The sequence below is a fragment of the Furipterus horrens genome, unplaced genomic scaffold, assembly GCF_987537825.1.
Source record: "Furipterus horrens unplaced genomic scaffold, mFurHor1.1.pri manual_scaffold_4, whole genome shotgun sequence".
In the NCBI taxonomy this organism is placed as follows: domain Eukaryota; kingdom Metazoa; phylum Chordata; class Mammalia; order Chiroptera; family Furipteridae; genus Furipterus; species Furipterus horrens.
The window spans coordinates 75,121,262-75,139,663 of NW_028327174.1; the positions used below are offsets into that span (position 1 = coordinate 75,121,262).

At 39.5% G+C, this 18,402-nt stretch overlaps 1 long non-coding RNA gene across 1 annotated transcript in view; it reads left to right on the forward strand.

The window, feature by feature from the left end:
• Positions 1-18,147, forward strand: part of LOC150012238 (uncharacterized) — a 37,319-nt gene extending 19,172 nt beyond the window's left edge. The window contains exons 2-3 of the long non-coding RNA XR_016510730.1: positions 12,543-12,654; positions 18,087-18,147. This is a non-coding gene — a long non-coding RNA (uncharacterized LOC150012238). The remainder of the gene's footprint in view (positions 1-12,542; positions 12,655-18,086) is intronic.
• The last annotated feature ends 255 nt before the right edge of the window (positions 18,148-18,402 follow it).

Consider the following 18,402-nt stretch of genomic DNA (forward strand, 5'->3'; position numbering starts at 1 on the left):
AACAGAAACACTACAAGCCAGAAAGGAATGGCAAAAAATATTTGAGCGATGATAAACAAAGGCCTACAACCAAGACTACTCTACCCAGCAAGACTATTTTTTCAGAATGGAAGGTGAAAAGGGAGTTTCCAAGACAAAGGAAGGCTAAAAGGATATATCATCACCAAACCAACACTGCAAGAGAAGCTAAAAAGAATGCTTTAAGAAAAAGAAGAAGAAGAGAAAGGGAGAGGAACACAGCTACAAAGGGAAATGAATAAATATCTCTGTCAGTAATAACCTTAAATATAAATGGATTAAAAGCTCCAATCAAAAGATCATAGGGTAGTGGAATGGATACGAAAACATAATCCATGTATATGCTGTCTACAAGAGACCCACCTCAAAACAAAAAAATCTACACAGACTTAAAGGGAAGGGATGGAAAAAACTATTCCAAGCAAATGTATATGAAAAAAAGGTGATGTAGCAATACTTACAACAGCCAAAACAGATTTCACAGCAAAAGCTATAAAAAGAGACAAACAAGGACATTTCATAATACTTAAGGGAACAATCCATCAAGAAGATACAACTCTTGTAAACATATATGCACGCAACATAGGTGCATCCAAATATATAAGGAAAATATTGAAAGGCTACAAGAAGGATATCAACAGCAACACACTTATATTAGGGGACTTTAACATACCATTGTCAACAATGGACAGATCTTCAAAGCAAAGACACAAAGGATATTGAGGCAATGAACAACACTCTAGATCAAATGGACTTAATTGGTAGATATAGAACTTTTCTCCCCCAAGAAGCAAAATATACATTCTGTTCAAGTGCACATAGAACATTTTTTAAGATAGACCACATGGCAGGACACAAAAAAAGCCTCAACAAATTCAAGAAAAGTGAAATTATATTAAGGATCTTCTTAGATCACAATGACTTGAAAATGGAAATCAACATCAAGGAGAAAACTCAAACACATTCAAACTCATAGAGAATGAATAACATGCTATTGAATAATAAATGGGTTAACAATGCCTTTAAGGAATGAGTCAAAAAGTTTCTGGAAACAAATGATAATGAATACCAACAGCCCAGAACCTATGGGACACAGCAAAAGCAGTCCTGAGAGGAAAGTTCATAGCAATACAGACCTACCTAAAAAGGATAGAGGAATCTCAAATAAAAAACCTAACCCTACAGCTACAAGAACTAGAATAAAACAACAAACAAAGCTCAGAGTGAGTAGAAGGAAGGAAATCAAGATCAGAGCAGAATTAAACGACATAGAGCGCAAACAAACAATTCAAAAGACCAATAAAACCAGGAGTTGGTTCTTTGAAAAAATAAAATTGACAAGCGTTTAGCCAGGCTCATCCAGAAAAAAAGAGGACCCAAATAAACAAAACCAGAAATGAAAGAGGAGAAATCACAACCATAGAACTGCAAAGCATTGTAAGAAATTACTAGAAACAACTGTATGGCAAGAAATTTGACAACCTTGATGAAATGGATCAATTTCTGGAAACATACAATCTTCCAAAGCTGAATCAGAAAGAAGCAGAAAGCCTGAATAGACCAATAACAACTAATGAAATTGAAGCAGTAATCAAAAAACCCCTGGCACACAAAAGCCCTGGACCGGATGGCTTTACAGGCAAATTTTTTCATGTCCATTTGCTTGGAATACATTTTTCCATCCCTTTACTTTCAGTCTGTGTAGATCTTTTGTTCTAAGGTGGGTCTCTTGTAGACAGCATATATGTGGGTCATTCTTTCTAATCCATTCAGCTACCCTATGTCTTTTAATTGGAGCATTTAATCCATTTACATTTAAGGTTATTACCGATAAGTTCTTATTCATTGTCATTTTTCCCCTTTGTACTCGTGTTCTTCTCTGTCTCTCTCTGTTTCTTTATCTTCTTAGAGCAGACCTTTTAGCATCTCTTGCATTGCTGGTTTGGTGGAGATGTATTCTTTTAGCCTTCTTTTGTCTTGGAAGCTCCTTATTTCACCCTCCATTTTGAATGAGAGCTTTGCTGGGTATAGTATTCTAGGTTGTAGGCCTTTGTTTTTCATTGCTTGGAATACTTTTTGCCATTCCCTTCTGGCTTGTAGTGTTTCTGCTGAGAAATCTGATGATAGCCTTATTGGAGTACCCTTGTATGTTATTAGTTGTTTTTCTCTTGCTGCTTTTAGGATCCTCTCTTTGTCTTTGAATGTTGCCATTTTAATTATGATGTGTCTTGAGGTGGGCCTGTTGGGGTTCATCTTCATTGGGACCCTCTGTGCTTCCTGGACTTGCATGACTCTTTCTCTCGTCATGTTAGGAAAGTTTTCTGTCATTAGTTTTTCAAAGAGGTTTTCTATCCCTTGCTCTTCTTCTTCTCCTTCTGGAATTCCTATGATACGGATATTATTACGTTTCATGTTGTCCTGCAGCTGTCTTAGAACCTCTTCAGTCTTGTTCAGTCTTTTTTCATTTTGTTGCATTGTCTGGGAGTTTTTGTGTAGGTTGTCCTCCAGCTCGCTGATCCGATCTTCTGCTTCCTCTAGCCTGCTTTTAATTCCTTCTACTGTGTTCTTCAATTCAGAGATCGTATTTTTCATTTCCTCCTGGCTCTTATTGATAGCTTCTATGTCCTTTTTCATGCTCACGTAATTTTCTGTGAGTTCCTTGTAGTTTTTCTGGAGTTCTTTGAAGTTTCCGCTGAGCTCATTCAGCTTCTCCATAATCCATGTTTTGAATTCCATATCTGATAGTTCGCTCCCCTCTATTTCATTTAGCACTCTTTCTGGGGATTCTACCTTTCCTTTTGATGGGAGGTTGTTTCTCTGTCTCCCCATTTTTTTGACTCCTATTGTTTGTTGGTGCTTCTTGGAATGATCTGCACTTCCTGGATCTGCCTCTGGTGGCGTCAGATCATGTACCAGTCTGGCCCTAGGCAGCCTGTTGGAGACTTCCAGGGATCTACTGCTGTTGTCTGTCTTCTTTGATTGTTAATCTATTCAATCTGTGATTAGCTGTCAGGCTTAAGAACTGTGGGTGTGGCAGCTTAATTCCTGTAGGCAGGGCTTTTGCTTCCCCTCAGGCTGACGCCACTTGGAGGGGAATGGTCTACCCGCAGTACTGGGGATGAGTCAGCACTGGGACCCAGTCAGCTGCTCCTCCAGTTCTCCCCTCAAAGCCACCGTGCCAAATTCTCCCCAAGTGTCTCCAGTCCTCTCTGCCTTCCCTCTGCTTGAGCCCAGGGTAAGTGGTGGCCAAAATATTTTCGTATGTGATCCACTTAAGAGCTCTTTTTCTCCTGCTGTTTCTCTCCGGCTAGCAAGAAAGCCTGTGGCTTTTCGCTTTTCACAGCTGATACTATTTTACTTTCCACTCTGTCACTGTAGGCTGGGAAGCCCAGCTGGGGGTTTAGACCCTGCCCTTCTCAGGGGGAATCCCCGGCTGCTGAGCTGTTTCTCAGTCCCTTCAGCAGCCACCCGTGTGAGCCCAGCCAGCCCTTCCGCGTCTCCGCACTCCCTACCGGTCACGTTGTGATGTAGCGGCCTTTTCTGTCTCTCCGTGGTTATAAGACTTCTTTCCAGCTAGTGTTCCGTTGGTTATTCCAGATGATTTCTCCAAAATTAAGTTGTAAATCCAGACTGGTCCTGGGAGGAGGTTATTGTCGCTTCCACTTACTCCTCCGCCATCTTGGATCTCCTACAGGCAAATTTTACAAAACATTTACGGAAGAACTAATGCCTATCCTTAAACATTCCAAAAAATCCAGGAAGAAGGAAGATTCCCAAACTCTTTCTATGAAGCCAGTATTGCCCTAATTCCGAAACCAGGTAAAGGGACAACAAGAAAGAAAACTACAGGCCGATATTGCTAATGAACATAGATGCTAAAATACTGAACACATTACAAAGTCCTATATCACGATCAAGTGGGACTTATCCCAGGGATTCAAGGATGGTTTAATATTCACAAATCAATAAGTGTAATACACCACATAAACAGAATGAAAGACAAAAATCACATGATCATATCCAGAGATGCCGAAAAAGCATCTGATAAAGTACAGCACACATTTATGGTGAAAACACTCAGCAAAATGGGAATAGAGGGAGCATACCTCCACATAATAAAGGCCATATACAAAAAACCTGAAGTCAACATCATACTCAATGGGCAAAAACTGAGCATTCCCCCTAAGATCAGGAACAATAAAAGAATGTCCACTCTCTCCACTCCTATTCAACATAGTCTTGGAAGTTCTAACCACAGCAATTAGACAAGAAAGAGAAATAAAAGGCATCCAAATTGGAAAAGAGGAAGTAAAACTGCCATTATTTGTAGATGACATGATAGTGTACATAGAAAACCCTATAGACTCCACAGAAAAACTTCTTGACATAAGTGAGTTCTGCAAAATAGAGTACAAAGTCAATATTCATAGATCAGAGGCATTTCTGTACACGAACAATAAGATCTCAGAGATAGAAACTAGAAAAAATTCCATTTACTATAGCAACAAGAAAAATTAAGTATCTAGGAATAAACCAAGGAGGTAACAGACTTGTACTTGGAAAACTATATGACACTGAAGAAAGAAATTAAGGAAGATACAAATAAATGGAAGCATATACCATGTTAATGGATGGGAAGAATCAACATCATTAAAATGTCCATACTACCCATAGCAATTTATAGATTCCACACAATCCCTATTAAAATATCAGTGACATATTTCACAGACCTAGAACAAATACTTCAAAAATTTAAATGGAAATAAACAAGCAAGAAACCCAAATAGCCATAGCAATCTTGAGACAGAAGAACACAGTGAGAGGAATCACAATACCTGATTTCAAACTATACTACAAAGCCACTGTAATCAAAACAGTCTGGTACTGGCATAAGACCAGACATATAGATCAATGGAACAGAAGAGAGAGCCCAGAAATAAACCCAGGTCTATATGGTGAAGTAATATTTGACAAAAGGGAAAGGAACATGAAATGAAAAGAGTCTGTTCAACAAATGGTGCTGAGAGAACTGGAGAGAGATATGCAAAAAATGAAATGACCACCAACTTACACCATACACCATAATAAATTTAAGATGGATAAAAGGCTTAAATGTAGGCCGTGACACCATAAAAGACCTCGAGAAAACATAGGCAGGACAATTTCAGATATCACATGTACAATATTTTTGCTGATATCACCTAAGTCAAGGGAAATAAAGGAAAGAATAAACAAATGGGATTACATCAAACTAAAATGTTTTTGCTCAGCAAAAGAAAACATTAGCAAGATGACAAGGGAACCAATCATATGGGAAAACATATTTGCCAATGATACCTCAGACAAGGGCTTGATCTCCAAAATATATAAAGAACTTACATGTCTCAACACCAAGAAGACAGACAACCCAATTAAAAAAATGGGCAAAGGACCTGAACCAACACTTTTCCAAGGAGGACATACAGAGGTTCCATAGGCATATGAAAGGATCTTCAACATCACCACTCATAAGAGAGATGAAATGAAAACCACAATGAGATACCACTTTACACAAGTCAGAATGGCCACCAACAAATCAATGAACAACAAGTGCTGGCAACGATGCAGAGAAAAGGGAACCCAAGTGCACTTCTGGTAGGAATGGAGACTGCTGTGGTCGCTGTGGAAAACAGCATGGGATTTCCTGAAAAGCTAAAAATGGAACTGCCTTTTGATCCACTAATTCTATCCTAGGATTATACCCAAAGAATCTTGAAACAGCAATTCAAAAAAACCCTAGGCATCCCTATGTTCATAGCAATGCTATTTACAATAGCCAAGTGTTGGAAACAGGCTAAGTGCCCATCTGTAGATGAGTGGGTCAAGAAACTGTGGTACAGGGACTTCCGGCCAAGATGGAGGCATAGACAGATGCGCTGCATCTCCCTCCACAACTAAGAAGGAATACAATTACCTCAAAACTAGAAACAACCAGAAGTTCCAAAAAATCAAACTCCATGGAAGTCCAACAAACAAAGATATAGAGAAGAAATACTTATCCAGACAGGTAGAAGGGGTGGAGCCAGGACAGAGAGGATACAGTGTGGTGGCAACAGCAGCGGTGGCATCAGCAGGTCAGCAGAAAGTGCAGTCACACCTTTTAAAAAGTCAGGAGGCACACCTGGGGAGTGTTCCCAGCTCCTCATTGGATCTCGAAGCTCATGGTCCCAGCACCGGGGGAAATCAAGCCTCATTGCTTCTGACTGTGCAGACCAGTGGGGGTTGGGGTGGAGGCAGAAACTGTCAGTTTCTCAGCAGTGTCCACTTGTTTAAAGGGCCCCCACAGTCCTAGAACATCCGCAGACCCACCCACCCTGGGAATGACAGCCAGGGCAGTAGCGAGAGGGGCGCCAGTGAGGTGCAGAAATGGGAGAGGTGCCTGGAAAAGGGGCAAGTGCTGGGCTGGCAGCATTGTTCCCTCTCGGACCCCTCACCCACATACAGCGCCACAACGTGGTGAAACAGGTTGACCTGGACTGAAGAACCCCTAAGGCTCCGCCCCTTACAGCATAAGAGGAGCAACAGCTCCAGCTGAGATGCAGAGGCGAACAAACATAGGAGCCTGCCAGAATGTGGAGACAGAGAAGTATGGCCCAAAAGGGGAAACGGATCAAGGTTCCAGTGGGAGAACTAAGCGACAAGGACATAGCCAACCTAACAGATGAGGAGATAGACAACCTAACAGATGTAGAATTCAAAACACTGGTAATAAAGATGCTCACAGGTTTGACAAATATGCTTGAGTACGGCAAACGCATAAGAGAAATGAAGGCTATGCTAAGTGAAACGAAGGAAAATCCACACAAAACCAATGGTGAAAGGAAGAAAACTGGGGTTCAAATCAATGACTTGGAACAGAAGGAAGAAAAAAAACTGTCAACCGGTGCCTAATGAAGAAGCAAGAATTTTTAAAAAATGAGGAAAACTTCCCAAATTTTGCGAAGGAGATGGACATACAGGTTCGGGAAGTACAGAGGGTACCAGGCGAGCTGGACCCAGAGGGGACCACACCGGGACACATCACAACTGAGATGCCTAAGGTGAACGGTAAAGACAGAGTCCTGGGGGCAGCAAGAGAGAGGTGGAGAGTTGCCTACAGGGGGCTGTCTATAGGACTATCAGCTGATTTCTCAGAATACACTTTGCAGGTAGGAAGGGACTAGTAAGCAGTATTCGATGTGTTGAAAGGCAACCCGCAACCAGGATTACCCTGTCCAGTAAAGCTATCATTTGAAATGCAAGGGGAGATGAAGTGCTTCCCAGACAAGGTGAAGCTAAAGGAGCTCATCATCACCAAGCCATTATTATATGAAAAGTCAAAGTGACTTAAGAAAATGAAGATCAAAACTATGAACACTAAAATGACAACAAACTCACAACTATCAACAACTGAATCTAAAAAATAAAAACAAAATCCAACTAAGCAAATCAGAATTGGAACAGAATCATAGGTATTGGGATCATTTGGAATGTTATCAGCTGGGAGTGGGGAGGGAGAGAAATGGGGAAATGGTGCAGGGACTAAGAAGCATAACTGGTTGGTACAAAATAGACAGGGGGTTGTTAAGAATAATATAGGAACGGGTGAAGCCAAAAGACATATATGCATGACCCATGGCCATGAACTTAGGGGGGGGTGGGATTGCTGGAGGGAAGAAGGATACTGGGCAGAGGGGAGCAAAGGGAAAAAAATTGGGATAACTGTTACAACATAATCAATAAAATATACCTAAAAAAAAAACTGTGGTACGTTTTCACAATGGAATGTTTTGCAGCAGAAAGAAAGAAGGAACTCCTGCCATTTGCGACAACATGGATGGAACTAGAGAGAATTATGCTTAGTGAAATAAGCCAGGCAATGAAAGAAAAATAGCTTATGCTATCACCTAACACAGGAAACTAATGAACAACACAAACAAATGAGAAAAATTAAAACAGAGGCATATCAACAAGGAGTAGACTAACAATGACTAGGGGGGCTGGGGCCGGGGCAGAGAGAGTGAAGGGGGGGTAAGTCGGGGAAGGGTAGAGTCAAAAAACTAGTATAAATGACCCATGTACATGGACAACAGGGTGGGAACTGACATGGGAGAAAGGGTGGGCTGTGGGCAGAGCAATGTGGGAAAAATGGAACAACTGTAATAGAAAAACAATAAATACATTTTTAAAAAGACATGAATCTATACAAACAGTAAGCAAATTTTAGAAAATTTCATTGTTGTTTTTATTTTTCCACTACCATGTCAAGGCTAATTATGAAGAGATATTACCAGGCAAGTAGAGAGGTTATTAAAGACGTAAAATTTAATGAAGTATGAGAGTCTTGATTAAATGGCACTCTTTACTAACATTGGTCAACCAGAATATGCATGCTTTTACACCAAGACAGAGAATTTTCTTGGTACCTCGCTCATGTATTCTTTCTGTGGTGCACAGAAAATTATGGCTAAATTTGCACTTAATGAATTTCTTGTTTCCGAAGTCTCTAATTCCCATTCTTGCCATAAGACACACTTTACTCCTCAGTGTCCCAATCCTATTTAGTTTCTGTTGTGATCATGTAGCCTAAAATAGATGGCACAGGGAACATTAAAATTGTAAATAGATAAATCCATTGGGAAAGGAATAAAGGAAATTATGATAATGTGGTCTCAATCAGAGCAAAAAAATGTGACTGAAAAAATAACAAATGTGTTTTTTGAAGCAAAAAACAAAATGAAGCCAAACATTAAACAAAAAAAGATGAAAATAGTTCTGAAATACCAAGTCATCTTTTTTAAAGTATATTTTACTGATTATATTGTTAGAATAGTTCCAATTTTTTCCCTTTTGCTCCCCTCTGCCCAGCACGCCCCTCCTTCCCTAGCAATCCCAACCCCCAAGTTCATGCCCGTTCGTCGTACATACAAATTCTCTGGCTTCACCCATTCCCATATTAATCTTTTTAAAAAAATTAACTTTTTATAACAATGAAAAATAACAATGCCCCCCTCTCAGGCTTAAGACTCTTTAGAATCTTATAAAGGACAATGGGTGCCAAGTCATCTTTTAAAGGTACCACACAACCAAGGAATGAGTTAAATCTTTGTAGCATGAGACATAGAGATGCTAGATTAAAAGTGTTTGGGAAATGAGATAAAGGGAGAAAAAGGACAATTGACCTGATCTTTCTTTTAATCCAGTTGAGTCTGCTACCAAGGTAATATACACTGTCTAAAACCTGAAAGTGTGATATATCAACCCAGTAGGACTAGGTGGAGACATTCAGCCCATTCCTCGAACCTGAGGAGCACACAACATAGGAGAGAAAATAACAGTCTTATTCCTGCAAAACCTAGAGTATATCTACATCCAGTATATACGTAGAGTCTTAACATTCATGAACTGAAATGTAAAACCCATTTCTTATGTTAGCCAGACGTCTCTCTCAAGTAACTTTGGGATATGAACATATACACCATTTATGTTGTCTAGGATTCTGACCATGAAGAGAGAATGCTTGTTTGGTAGGAGGTGAGGTAGACAGGAAAAGAAATTAGCTGAACTATTAACGATAGGATCACAGTCTGGAACAAAGATAACTAATCTGGATTCATATTCTACTTATTTCTTCCAGAATAAGTTTACTTTTTTCTACATGCAGCCACTGGATGTAGCTATTAAAAACGTGCAGTTTTTAAGTATTGGAATTTAGTACTTCTAGTGTTCTAGAAGTATATTTAGAATAAAGATGTCTGTTAGGTGGATATTATATTCCTCTCACACAAAAACATTTATTGGAAGACAATATTAGAGAAGTAATTGATTCTCTTCCTTCACCTCCTCTCTTCCTTTTTCTTCATCGAATACTTAAAACTAATTTTAAGCTAACATCTATTATCTCCTTTCTTCAACTATGAAACTATTATAAAATAAAGTTTGAGGAATATTTTAGGAAATGAAAGAAATATGTACATAAAGCTACAGTTTTGGTGAATACACAATTATTTGTCATTAAAAGGATTAATTTATAGTTAAGGTTGTTGTCTTTTCCCTTATACTTAGAATAGGATCTTAATCTTAAACATTACATAGAGATTTAACTAAAACTTGAAGAAATGTGTTACTGGTAATTGAATTCTTGCCACAGTTACCTATGCAAACCAGTGTTAATGAAGCTCCAGTTCAAAATGGATGGGTTTGGGGAATTAAGATAGCTATTTATTTTCTTACCTGAGATGCCATGATAATCTCAATAAAATAAAGAACCCAATTAAGAGAGTTCTCATTTGTAGCTATTGGCCAAGTTTACACAAACTGCTGGGATTTCTAAGCAAAATAAATCAGAGGTTCAAAGGCCTTTAATCAAGGCCAGTGAGTGAGAAAGGGAATGTTGTAGTACTTTGGGTTGGAGGGCGCGGAAGTAATTCCAGCAGATAGAATGAAAGAGGGTCTGAGGGCTGCGGCTGGCTCAGGCAGGATCAGCACTGAGTAGTGCAAGCACCTTCCTTTTATTGGGTTTTGCAGATATGCTAATTAACAGGGAGGGTCCAGGAATGAGCTCACAGGCACATCCTGGGAATGATAACAGTGTACTTGAAATTTACAACAGAGGAAGTTCAAAAGGTCAACTGAAGAGAACACTTCCTGACAAACAAGTCTATATAGCATTCATAGACAGAAAAACAGAAATCCAATCACTTATCCTTTTAAGGCTAAGGAACGGATCCACTGTTCAGAAAGCAATCAAGGTTAAACACCATTTGTGCTTAGTCTTGTTTGACTTCCTTATCAATATCAGGGAAGATGGAGTACTCAGCAAGATTCTTTGTAAGTCACAGGATGTCTTTAAGATCCTGAGCCCTGAGCAGTCAGAGACTGTGGGCACCAGAGAGTTCAGCTCTCTACTCGGATCATTAAACACCTGGACCGAGAGGCATGTAAACATACCTCAAATCAGAAGTCTTGATTTCCAGCATCAAGGGAAATACTGTACTTCTTTGCATTTTGACAACCTTTCACCTGTGAAGCAGAGAATGGACTTGCTTCTCCGGAAGCGAGGTTCTGCTCCACCCTGCCTAGCTTGCTGTCCCTGCACCCACCCGTTGAACCTCGCAGTTTGGTACCTCTCCCTATTAGCAAGCTATAAATTGCCCTAGAGCTTAGAGACAATCAGGTCAGCACCGCTCTCACAAGGGAAAAGCTTCTTCCCAGCAGAATCGTTCTGGGGAAAGAGGGGAAGGAGGAGGGACCCCACGCTTAGTTGTCGCTGTGCTGGCAAGTGCTTGGAGATGGAGCAGGGGCTGAGGTCGGGGGAGAGGAGAAGGGGAGGCTGTCAGAAACTGCATCCCAAACAACGTGGCGTTTGACCCACGTCTACAAACTTATTAGTCGCTGCAGTGCAAACTCCCAGCGAGCTCCCTGCTGCCTGGCAGCCTCCGCTGCTGGGAGGAGTCGTGCTCTCCGGCACCACCTATGGGACGCAGTCCCCTCTGCATCTCTGGTCCACAGCACCCTTCACGAAAAGTCTCCAGGCATCTAGCAAGGCTCAGGTTCATTTACCCTCGCCCCCAGCCCCGAACCCCGATAGAATGATGTTATTAACCTCCAGTAGCCCAGAGGGCCAACTCCCTGTGGCTTTATTTGTGGACACTCGTATGGAATCCTTTCACATCCCGCCCTGCTCTGCTTTCACAACAACGTTGGGTCAAACGGCCAAAGACAAACTTCTGCCTCTTCTTCCCTAATCTCACCTTTTCAGAAACACAGTCTGAAAACCGACACACGTCAGAACTCCTAGGGCGCTGTTGCAGTCTGGGCATGCTCAGTTTCAGGGCAGGTTTTGATTGAAAGTAAAGAAAAAAAAGAAAAAAAATAGCTTTGTATTATGTTGTCTCCTCCCGTGCAGAGGGCTTGCTGAACAGGTTGCGGGCATCCCTGCGCGTACCCAAAGGGCTTATGGGATGCCCTTGATTGCGTCTCCTTGGGATCTGTCCCCCTCCTAGGTAGCCCCTCCCCCAACCCTCCTCAACCCGCCTCTTCAGGTCCCCGTCCGCTAAGGGGATGGAGAGACACTAACAAAACTGGGATGGGCGATGTTGGCTGAGCGGATCCACCTATTATTAGTGCGCCCGGATTGGCTCCCTGGCACAGTGTACCCGAGGTGGAACCAATCAGGTGGCTGGGGCTGGGAGATGATGGGCGGCCGCCTCCTCACTGGAGGGATTCCTGGAGAAGCTGCAGTGTTGGGGATGCTCTAGACCGACCATACCGCCCCCCCCCCTCGTGTCTTTCCACATCCTTCTCCTGCAGCGGCTGCAGCCAGCAGTACTTAGTGGCAACTTGAGGCTGCAGCCCGGCAAGGCTCCCAGGGCGGTGCTTAGCCGAGAAGGGGGCTCAGCTCCCCGAAGGGGTGTGTGTAGGGTGGGCGCGGCCAGCTGGGACCAGCTGGTGGCCCTGGAAAACCTCCCACACGCCGACACCCACACACCCATTTTGTGTTGCAGGCTGCCCCTCCAAGAACAGAGGCAGCGAGAGGACGTTTGAGCCTTCGAATGGGTCCACACAGGGAGAGCACTCCAGACGGAAACCGGCACCACCTTCTGATCTTCCCTGCAGGTAGGGCAGTGGGACTGGCTGTGCGGCCACCTTGGTCGTGCCTATTTGCTTGAACCCCCCCCTCCAAGATTTTGTTCTTGGTACCTTTGGGTGTTGATGGTGGACAGTGCGACCTAGGGAGGGAGCCCTGGGGTCCTCTTGTGAGAAATACAATGAGACCACATGTGTATCTCCTAGCAAAGCACTTCACACAGCGCCCGTGACTTAGAGCGTGGAGTTGGTGTTGGGCATCCCCTATCTTCTTGCTCCCTCTTTCCTTATCTCATTCTCTCTCCTCCATCCCCCATCCCAATCTCAATCTCTCACCTCCACCGCCCCTCTCTCAGTCTCTTTTTCATCTTCACCCTCCTGCCATCCTAAGCACGCACAGGGTTTCTTTCTCCTCCTGGAGAGGACTGCCTGTTCTCAGAGGAAAGAAGTGGGTAGTGAAGGTAGGAGAGAGATTTCTTTTTGCGGGGGCAGAGGGGGCAAGATAGAATACAGTCTTTGTGAAAATTCAAGTACACGAAGCAATTAAACTGAATAAAACGAGTAGACCAGCCCTGCAGCCCTGGCAGTCAGAGGGAGGAAGCATCAAGTTTGACTCGGCCTCCCCTTTGCAGGAGGCTGTGTCTCTCACTTGATTCGTTCCAATGGAACAAAATAGAGCAGTGATCCAATGCACATTCAGCTGCTTAATTGCTGTTGTTTTTAAGTGCTAACTATCTGACTTTTCCTGTTACTATCTGTCCGGTAGGGCTAGCTGGTATTTGCCCATCTGTAGTAATGCCTGAACTTTGAGGTGTTTCTTGGTTAAAAAAAGATAATTAAAAACAGATTATTACTTTCCTGAGATTCTCTGGTATGGCCTTTATATTGGGGGGGGGCAAAAAATGTAGTTTCTAACACTTGTAAGTGATCTGGAGGCTTGGGTTTCTGCTTTGAGAAAGCTAATCTAGTTAATTTTGCATAAATGCTGATTTTCACTTTTTCGAATATTAACCCGTTTTGAAATCAAGCAACCATTTAAGTTTTCTGTTAAAGCTACATTTCTGTATGAACTGCCATTTCATTCTACCTTTCTACTATCTGTTTGCATTTTATTGTCTGAATATCAAATTCATGCATGCCTTATTTCCTTATAATAATAATAATATTTAATAGATGTAAACATGATGTTTATAAAATTTCAGTGTTCCAGTTAAAAGGCATATGGAAGCTCAGTTGGCCAAGAATCCTCTTGTACTGGAACAAAGTTTAGAAAGTAATGGTAGGAAGATAGCCTCAATTTAAAAAATTTTAAAAGGGAAATGTTTTAGTCTCAAGAAAAAAAGATATCAAAATAACTGTGTGCCTTGACTGCCTGCATAATAGGTCAATTAAAAGGTGACTTGTTGAACGGACGTTGGTGGCAGCTTCTAATTCCATCATCAATGATATAAGCTTTCCTTTCCTGTCATGGATCAGAGACAGCTAAGTGATTTCTGTCAGATGAGAGGAGGTAGAAATGCCTAGTTGAATGTAATAGGAAAGTTTTCCAAGTGGGTCCTACATGAGTGCAGAGAAGGCAGCAGATGCTAGTGTCCAGATAAATCCTTTCCTTTGATTTATCAGGGGAAATGTCAAGTCTTACATTTTTTTCCTACACTTCCACTTGGGATAAGAAAAAGGAAACTTCTTTCTCAGCTCTGCCTGATCTTCCACACTAATCTGTGCATCTGAGAAGGTGTTTATTTTCACCACCTATCTTAGTATATAAGTTTATACACCAACTTACTTCACTTGCCGTCAATGTAATGAATATTATTTTCTAAACAATTTTTCATTTGAGATGCTTATCTCTTCTAAGTAGAATTTCCTAGAGTCACAAAAACAATATTCTTTCTAGGGCTTTGACAAATGCCTCTTTTTCCTTTTTAATGTAGTATTTCTGTTGCAAGCTAACTAATTATTAGAGGTGCCACCTTTTGGTTACAAGGACAAAAGGACAATCACTTCGTTGCCTCATGAGTATACGACTGAATTAAAAAGTTTAGACATGAAGAGAGGTATAAAAAAGAAACTTTTCTATGTGAGCGAAAGAAGATTTTGTTTGCTTACTTCTCCACTTTAGGAAAGGTACAAGTTTAGGTTTCTGGGTTTGTGACATTTATTTTTATGACTCTTTACAAATATTAATTATAGCAATAACATGTCAAAGGGATGCATCTGAGTATTTAGTTTTTAACACACTTCGGAAAAATTAAGTCTTTATAGATACTGGAAGTCAGAACTAATTCCAATATGTAGTGAGTGGATTGAGGAGAGACTTTAAATTATTACTTATCATGCCACAAAATGTTCTGCTATAACAATTTCATACAATCTCCATCTTTTCTCTGTTTTAAATAATATTTTTAAAATCTTATTACCATTTCAGAGCAAATTTGATAATTAGATTTTAAGATACATTTATCAAAAATATTACTAATATACAGGAGATATCCTAAAATACGAATTCCAGAAAATACTATCCAATGAAGAATTGTTCGAGACTAGTTTTGAATTTCATTTCATAATGAAGAATATTTGTTATTCTCTCAGGTCAACTTATCAGATAGCTCTAATCAAGAAATATGAAGATGAATAACATGGTGTCTGTATGATAAGATATGCATATGAGATGGTGCTAACAGTATATAGTAGCTTGTCTTAATTACATTTGCAAAATGAACTGGAGATTAATAGATGCAGAATGTGTTAGAGATGTAATTTAAACTTCCCATTAGCCTGATGACACCATGGACATAATATCAACTCATCTCTTTTTAGGTCAGTATATTAAATGAGTTTAGAGTGAATTATCCAAACAGGATTTTAGAGCCATCTGATTTTCAAGAGTGCACATTTAAGAATGGACATTTCTATGAGCCTGTAATACTGGTAGTTCTTATGAGTTCCAGTTTGTGGACCAGCCAGAAAGAGATATCATTAATTCCAAATTAAAACATAATATTTCTTTTCCTAACAGTAGTGATTAAATCATTTGGGGGTGGGAAAGTAGTTTGATTACATAGTGGAGCAACTTTTGTCCAATGTTACAATAAAACAAGACCAAAGTTAGACTCTCTGCCATTCAGTAATGTTGGTGTGGGCCTTGCAAACATTTTGCTAAACAAATAATGCTTTTTAAAACTAAATATCTAATCCACCTGTGATTGAGAAAAAAATTAATGATTTGCATGTCATAAATAGATCTGTGTCTAAAGTTGAAGATGTTTTGTATTACTTTCTAGCTGAATTTATTATCCATAGAAATTCACCAAAGCTGTTTAAACAGGGATTAAGTATGTGGCAGTCTAAATGAATAAATTATTTTTCAACTAAGATTTAAGGAACTATACATATGTGGGAATATATGTATATATATATAATATGTTAAAATTCTGAAATTTTTCTAAAAGGATTCTAGACTCCTGGACAGTAGTCTGCTGAAACTAAGGGGTACTTCTATTAAAAAATGTAAAAGAAAGATGATTGTGTCTTGGGGTTAATTTTAATAGTTTTTGGTTGAAAGGCTAGGGATAACCAGAGGCAAAATTAATGAGTGTCTAGTTCTTTCCCTTTAAAGAGCCCTTCTATGGCTTTAGGAAGAAGTAATTTTTATTTGAATCGTGTATGAAAAAAACCTCTCGGTAACAGAAGATGCACTTTTATATAGAAGTAACAAATAAGATGAAATCATGTTTTTACATGATTTGGACATAATAGAGACATAAAGTTTCTGTCTCTCTAAAGCTTTTATCAGGTGTTAGTTTCAGTGTTTTCACAAGGGCAAACTTCTTAATCTTTTACATAATTGAATGATATGATTATCATTGTTTTTTCGGATAAGAAGGTATAGATTGGTGTCTTTAATAATTCCTCTAGGAATGATTATATTTTTTCATAATATTTTGGTAAACTTTCTTGAAACTCCTTCATTAAGTGTGGCCATTTTGTAAAAGCAGAAATTTAATCCTTCCAACTTGAAGAAAACAAGTTTTCTTTCAACTTCTCTGTTATTTCAAGAGAGTTCTTGAAAGCTACTTTTATATTGACTCTAAGACAAACTGAGGTAGCAGGGTATATGAACATCATTCTAGTCATATGTGATAGTAATAGAAAAATAAATTTATTTTAAAATATATTGTCAATATATTCATGCTATCTATTGCAAGTAAGACATGTGTTTGCTTTCTTGTATGTTTGAATAAAAATATAACCTTTTCTGTATTATTTAAAGCTAAAACATTTAAAGTGTACAGTGAAGAATACTGCTATGTTGTGAAAAGAGTTAGCAACCAGAGATGCTATTTCTGTTGTATTAGATATCATTTTAGAAGTCCTATTGCAAAGAAATATTCTTTTAAAGTATGTTTCCTCAAATTATAAACAATATTTAAGAGAGTTTAAAAAAATTAAAACCTAATTTAGAATAAAGAACACATTTCTGATAGTGTTAGAAATCATTTCCTGCCATGTCTTTGAAAAAAACGAAGCAGAGTTTTCTAAATTTTCTGTAATTTTTATAATTTTAATATTTAGTTAACCACAAGGTCTAATAGTTTACAACTAGTTCTGAGTCTCTCTGAGTTTGTTTCACCTCTACAAGTACACTCAATGCTTGGAAGGGATGTGGCATATTGGTTTCCATTATTTGCCAGTTATACAGATGAGGAGAGGCCAAAGTTCATGTTTTCTGGTTACTGCCATTGTGGAGATACAAAGAAAATATCTGGTAAAATTTCTATATCCATCTCACATATAGTATGATGAACATAAGGAGTCATTTTGTTAAAGAGGAGTTCTGGAAAATTGTAAAGCAGATGAAGATAATAAACACTTCTATTTCTTAGTTATTTGTACAGAATGAGAGCTGGAAAATTTTCATGTAGAATAAGAATGGCTTTTTTCAGCTAGTATAAAAATCTGGTACAACTCTTTGGTTAAGATATAACTTCCTAAATTTCCTAACAGCCTGTCAAACAATATTTCATCATACATACAACCCTGCTGCAGAACCCCAAATATTGTGCCTAAGACAGCTAAGTGTCTCCCTCAGGAATTAATTTTTGGTTGAAATATCCAGTTAATCAAATCTAGGTATGCTACTGAAATTTGGTGTTACCTTATCCCAGTGAATCTGCTTTTCTATTTGTGAAATGTAACTTTGCTTACAATTTTAATGTGCTTAGAGTTCATATAATTATTATTTTTTGCCAAAGGGTATTATATTAAAGTAAAAGGAGTTATGTGTTGTTTTCTGTAATAGATAAATGTATTTTTTCCCCTTTTTTCTAAGTAATTCAAAGATGAAGATAAAATGCACAGAGAACACAAATAGAATCAGAGGGTTATTTGAACGTGAGGCATTCTTATACTGCAGTTGCTTAAATGAGACATATTATCTCTTGTTCTCTTCTCACTCCCAGATTTCAACCATCTTTTCAGTCACATGGCAACAGAGGGAAATTAAGGAAGACCCACCTCACGCCTCTGTTGAGAGTTGCCTGGGTGTGGCCTCCACGGGGCAGCCTTCTGTTTAGCTTGAGGCCCATTTCCTTTTTGGGCCAGCGTCCTTGCTTATCACCCTAGGCCTCACTCCAGCTTGGAAGCAGGTAATTGGGTTTCCTAATTGCTGCAATTGAGAGTCATTGGCATATTTTCATCTTCAAGAAGGCAAAAAGCACCTGAAAATAGTCAGACAAAATGTATGCAACTACACCAAACTTAGTCCTAATTCTTACA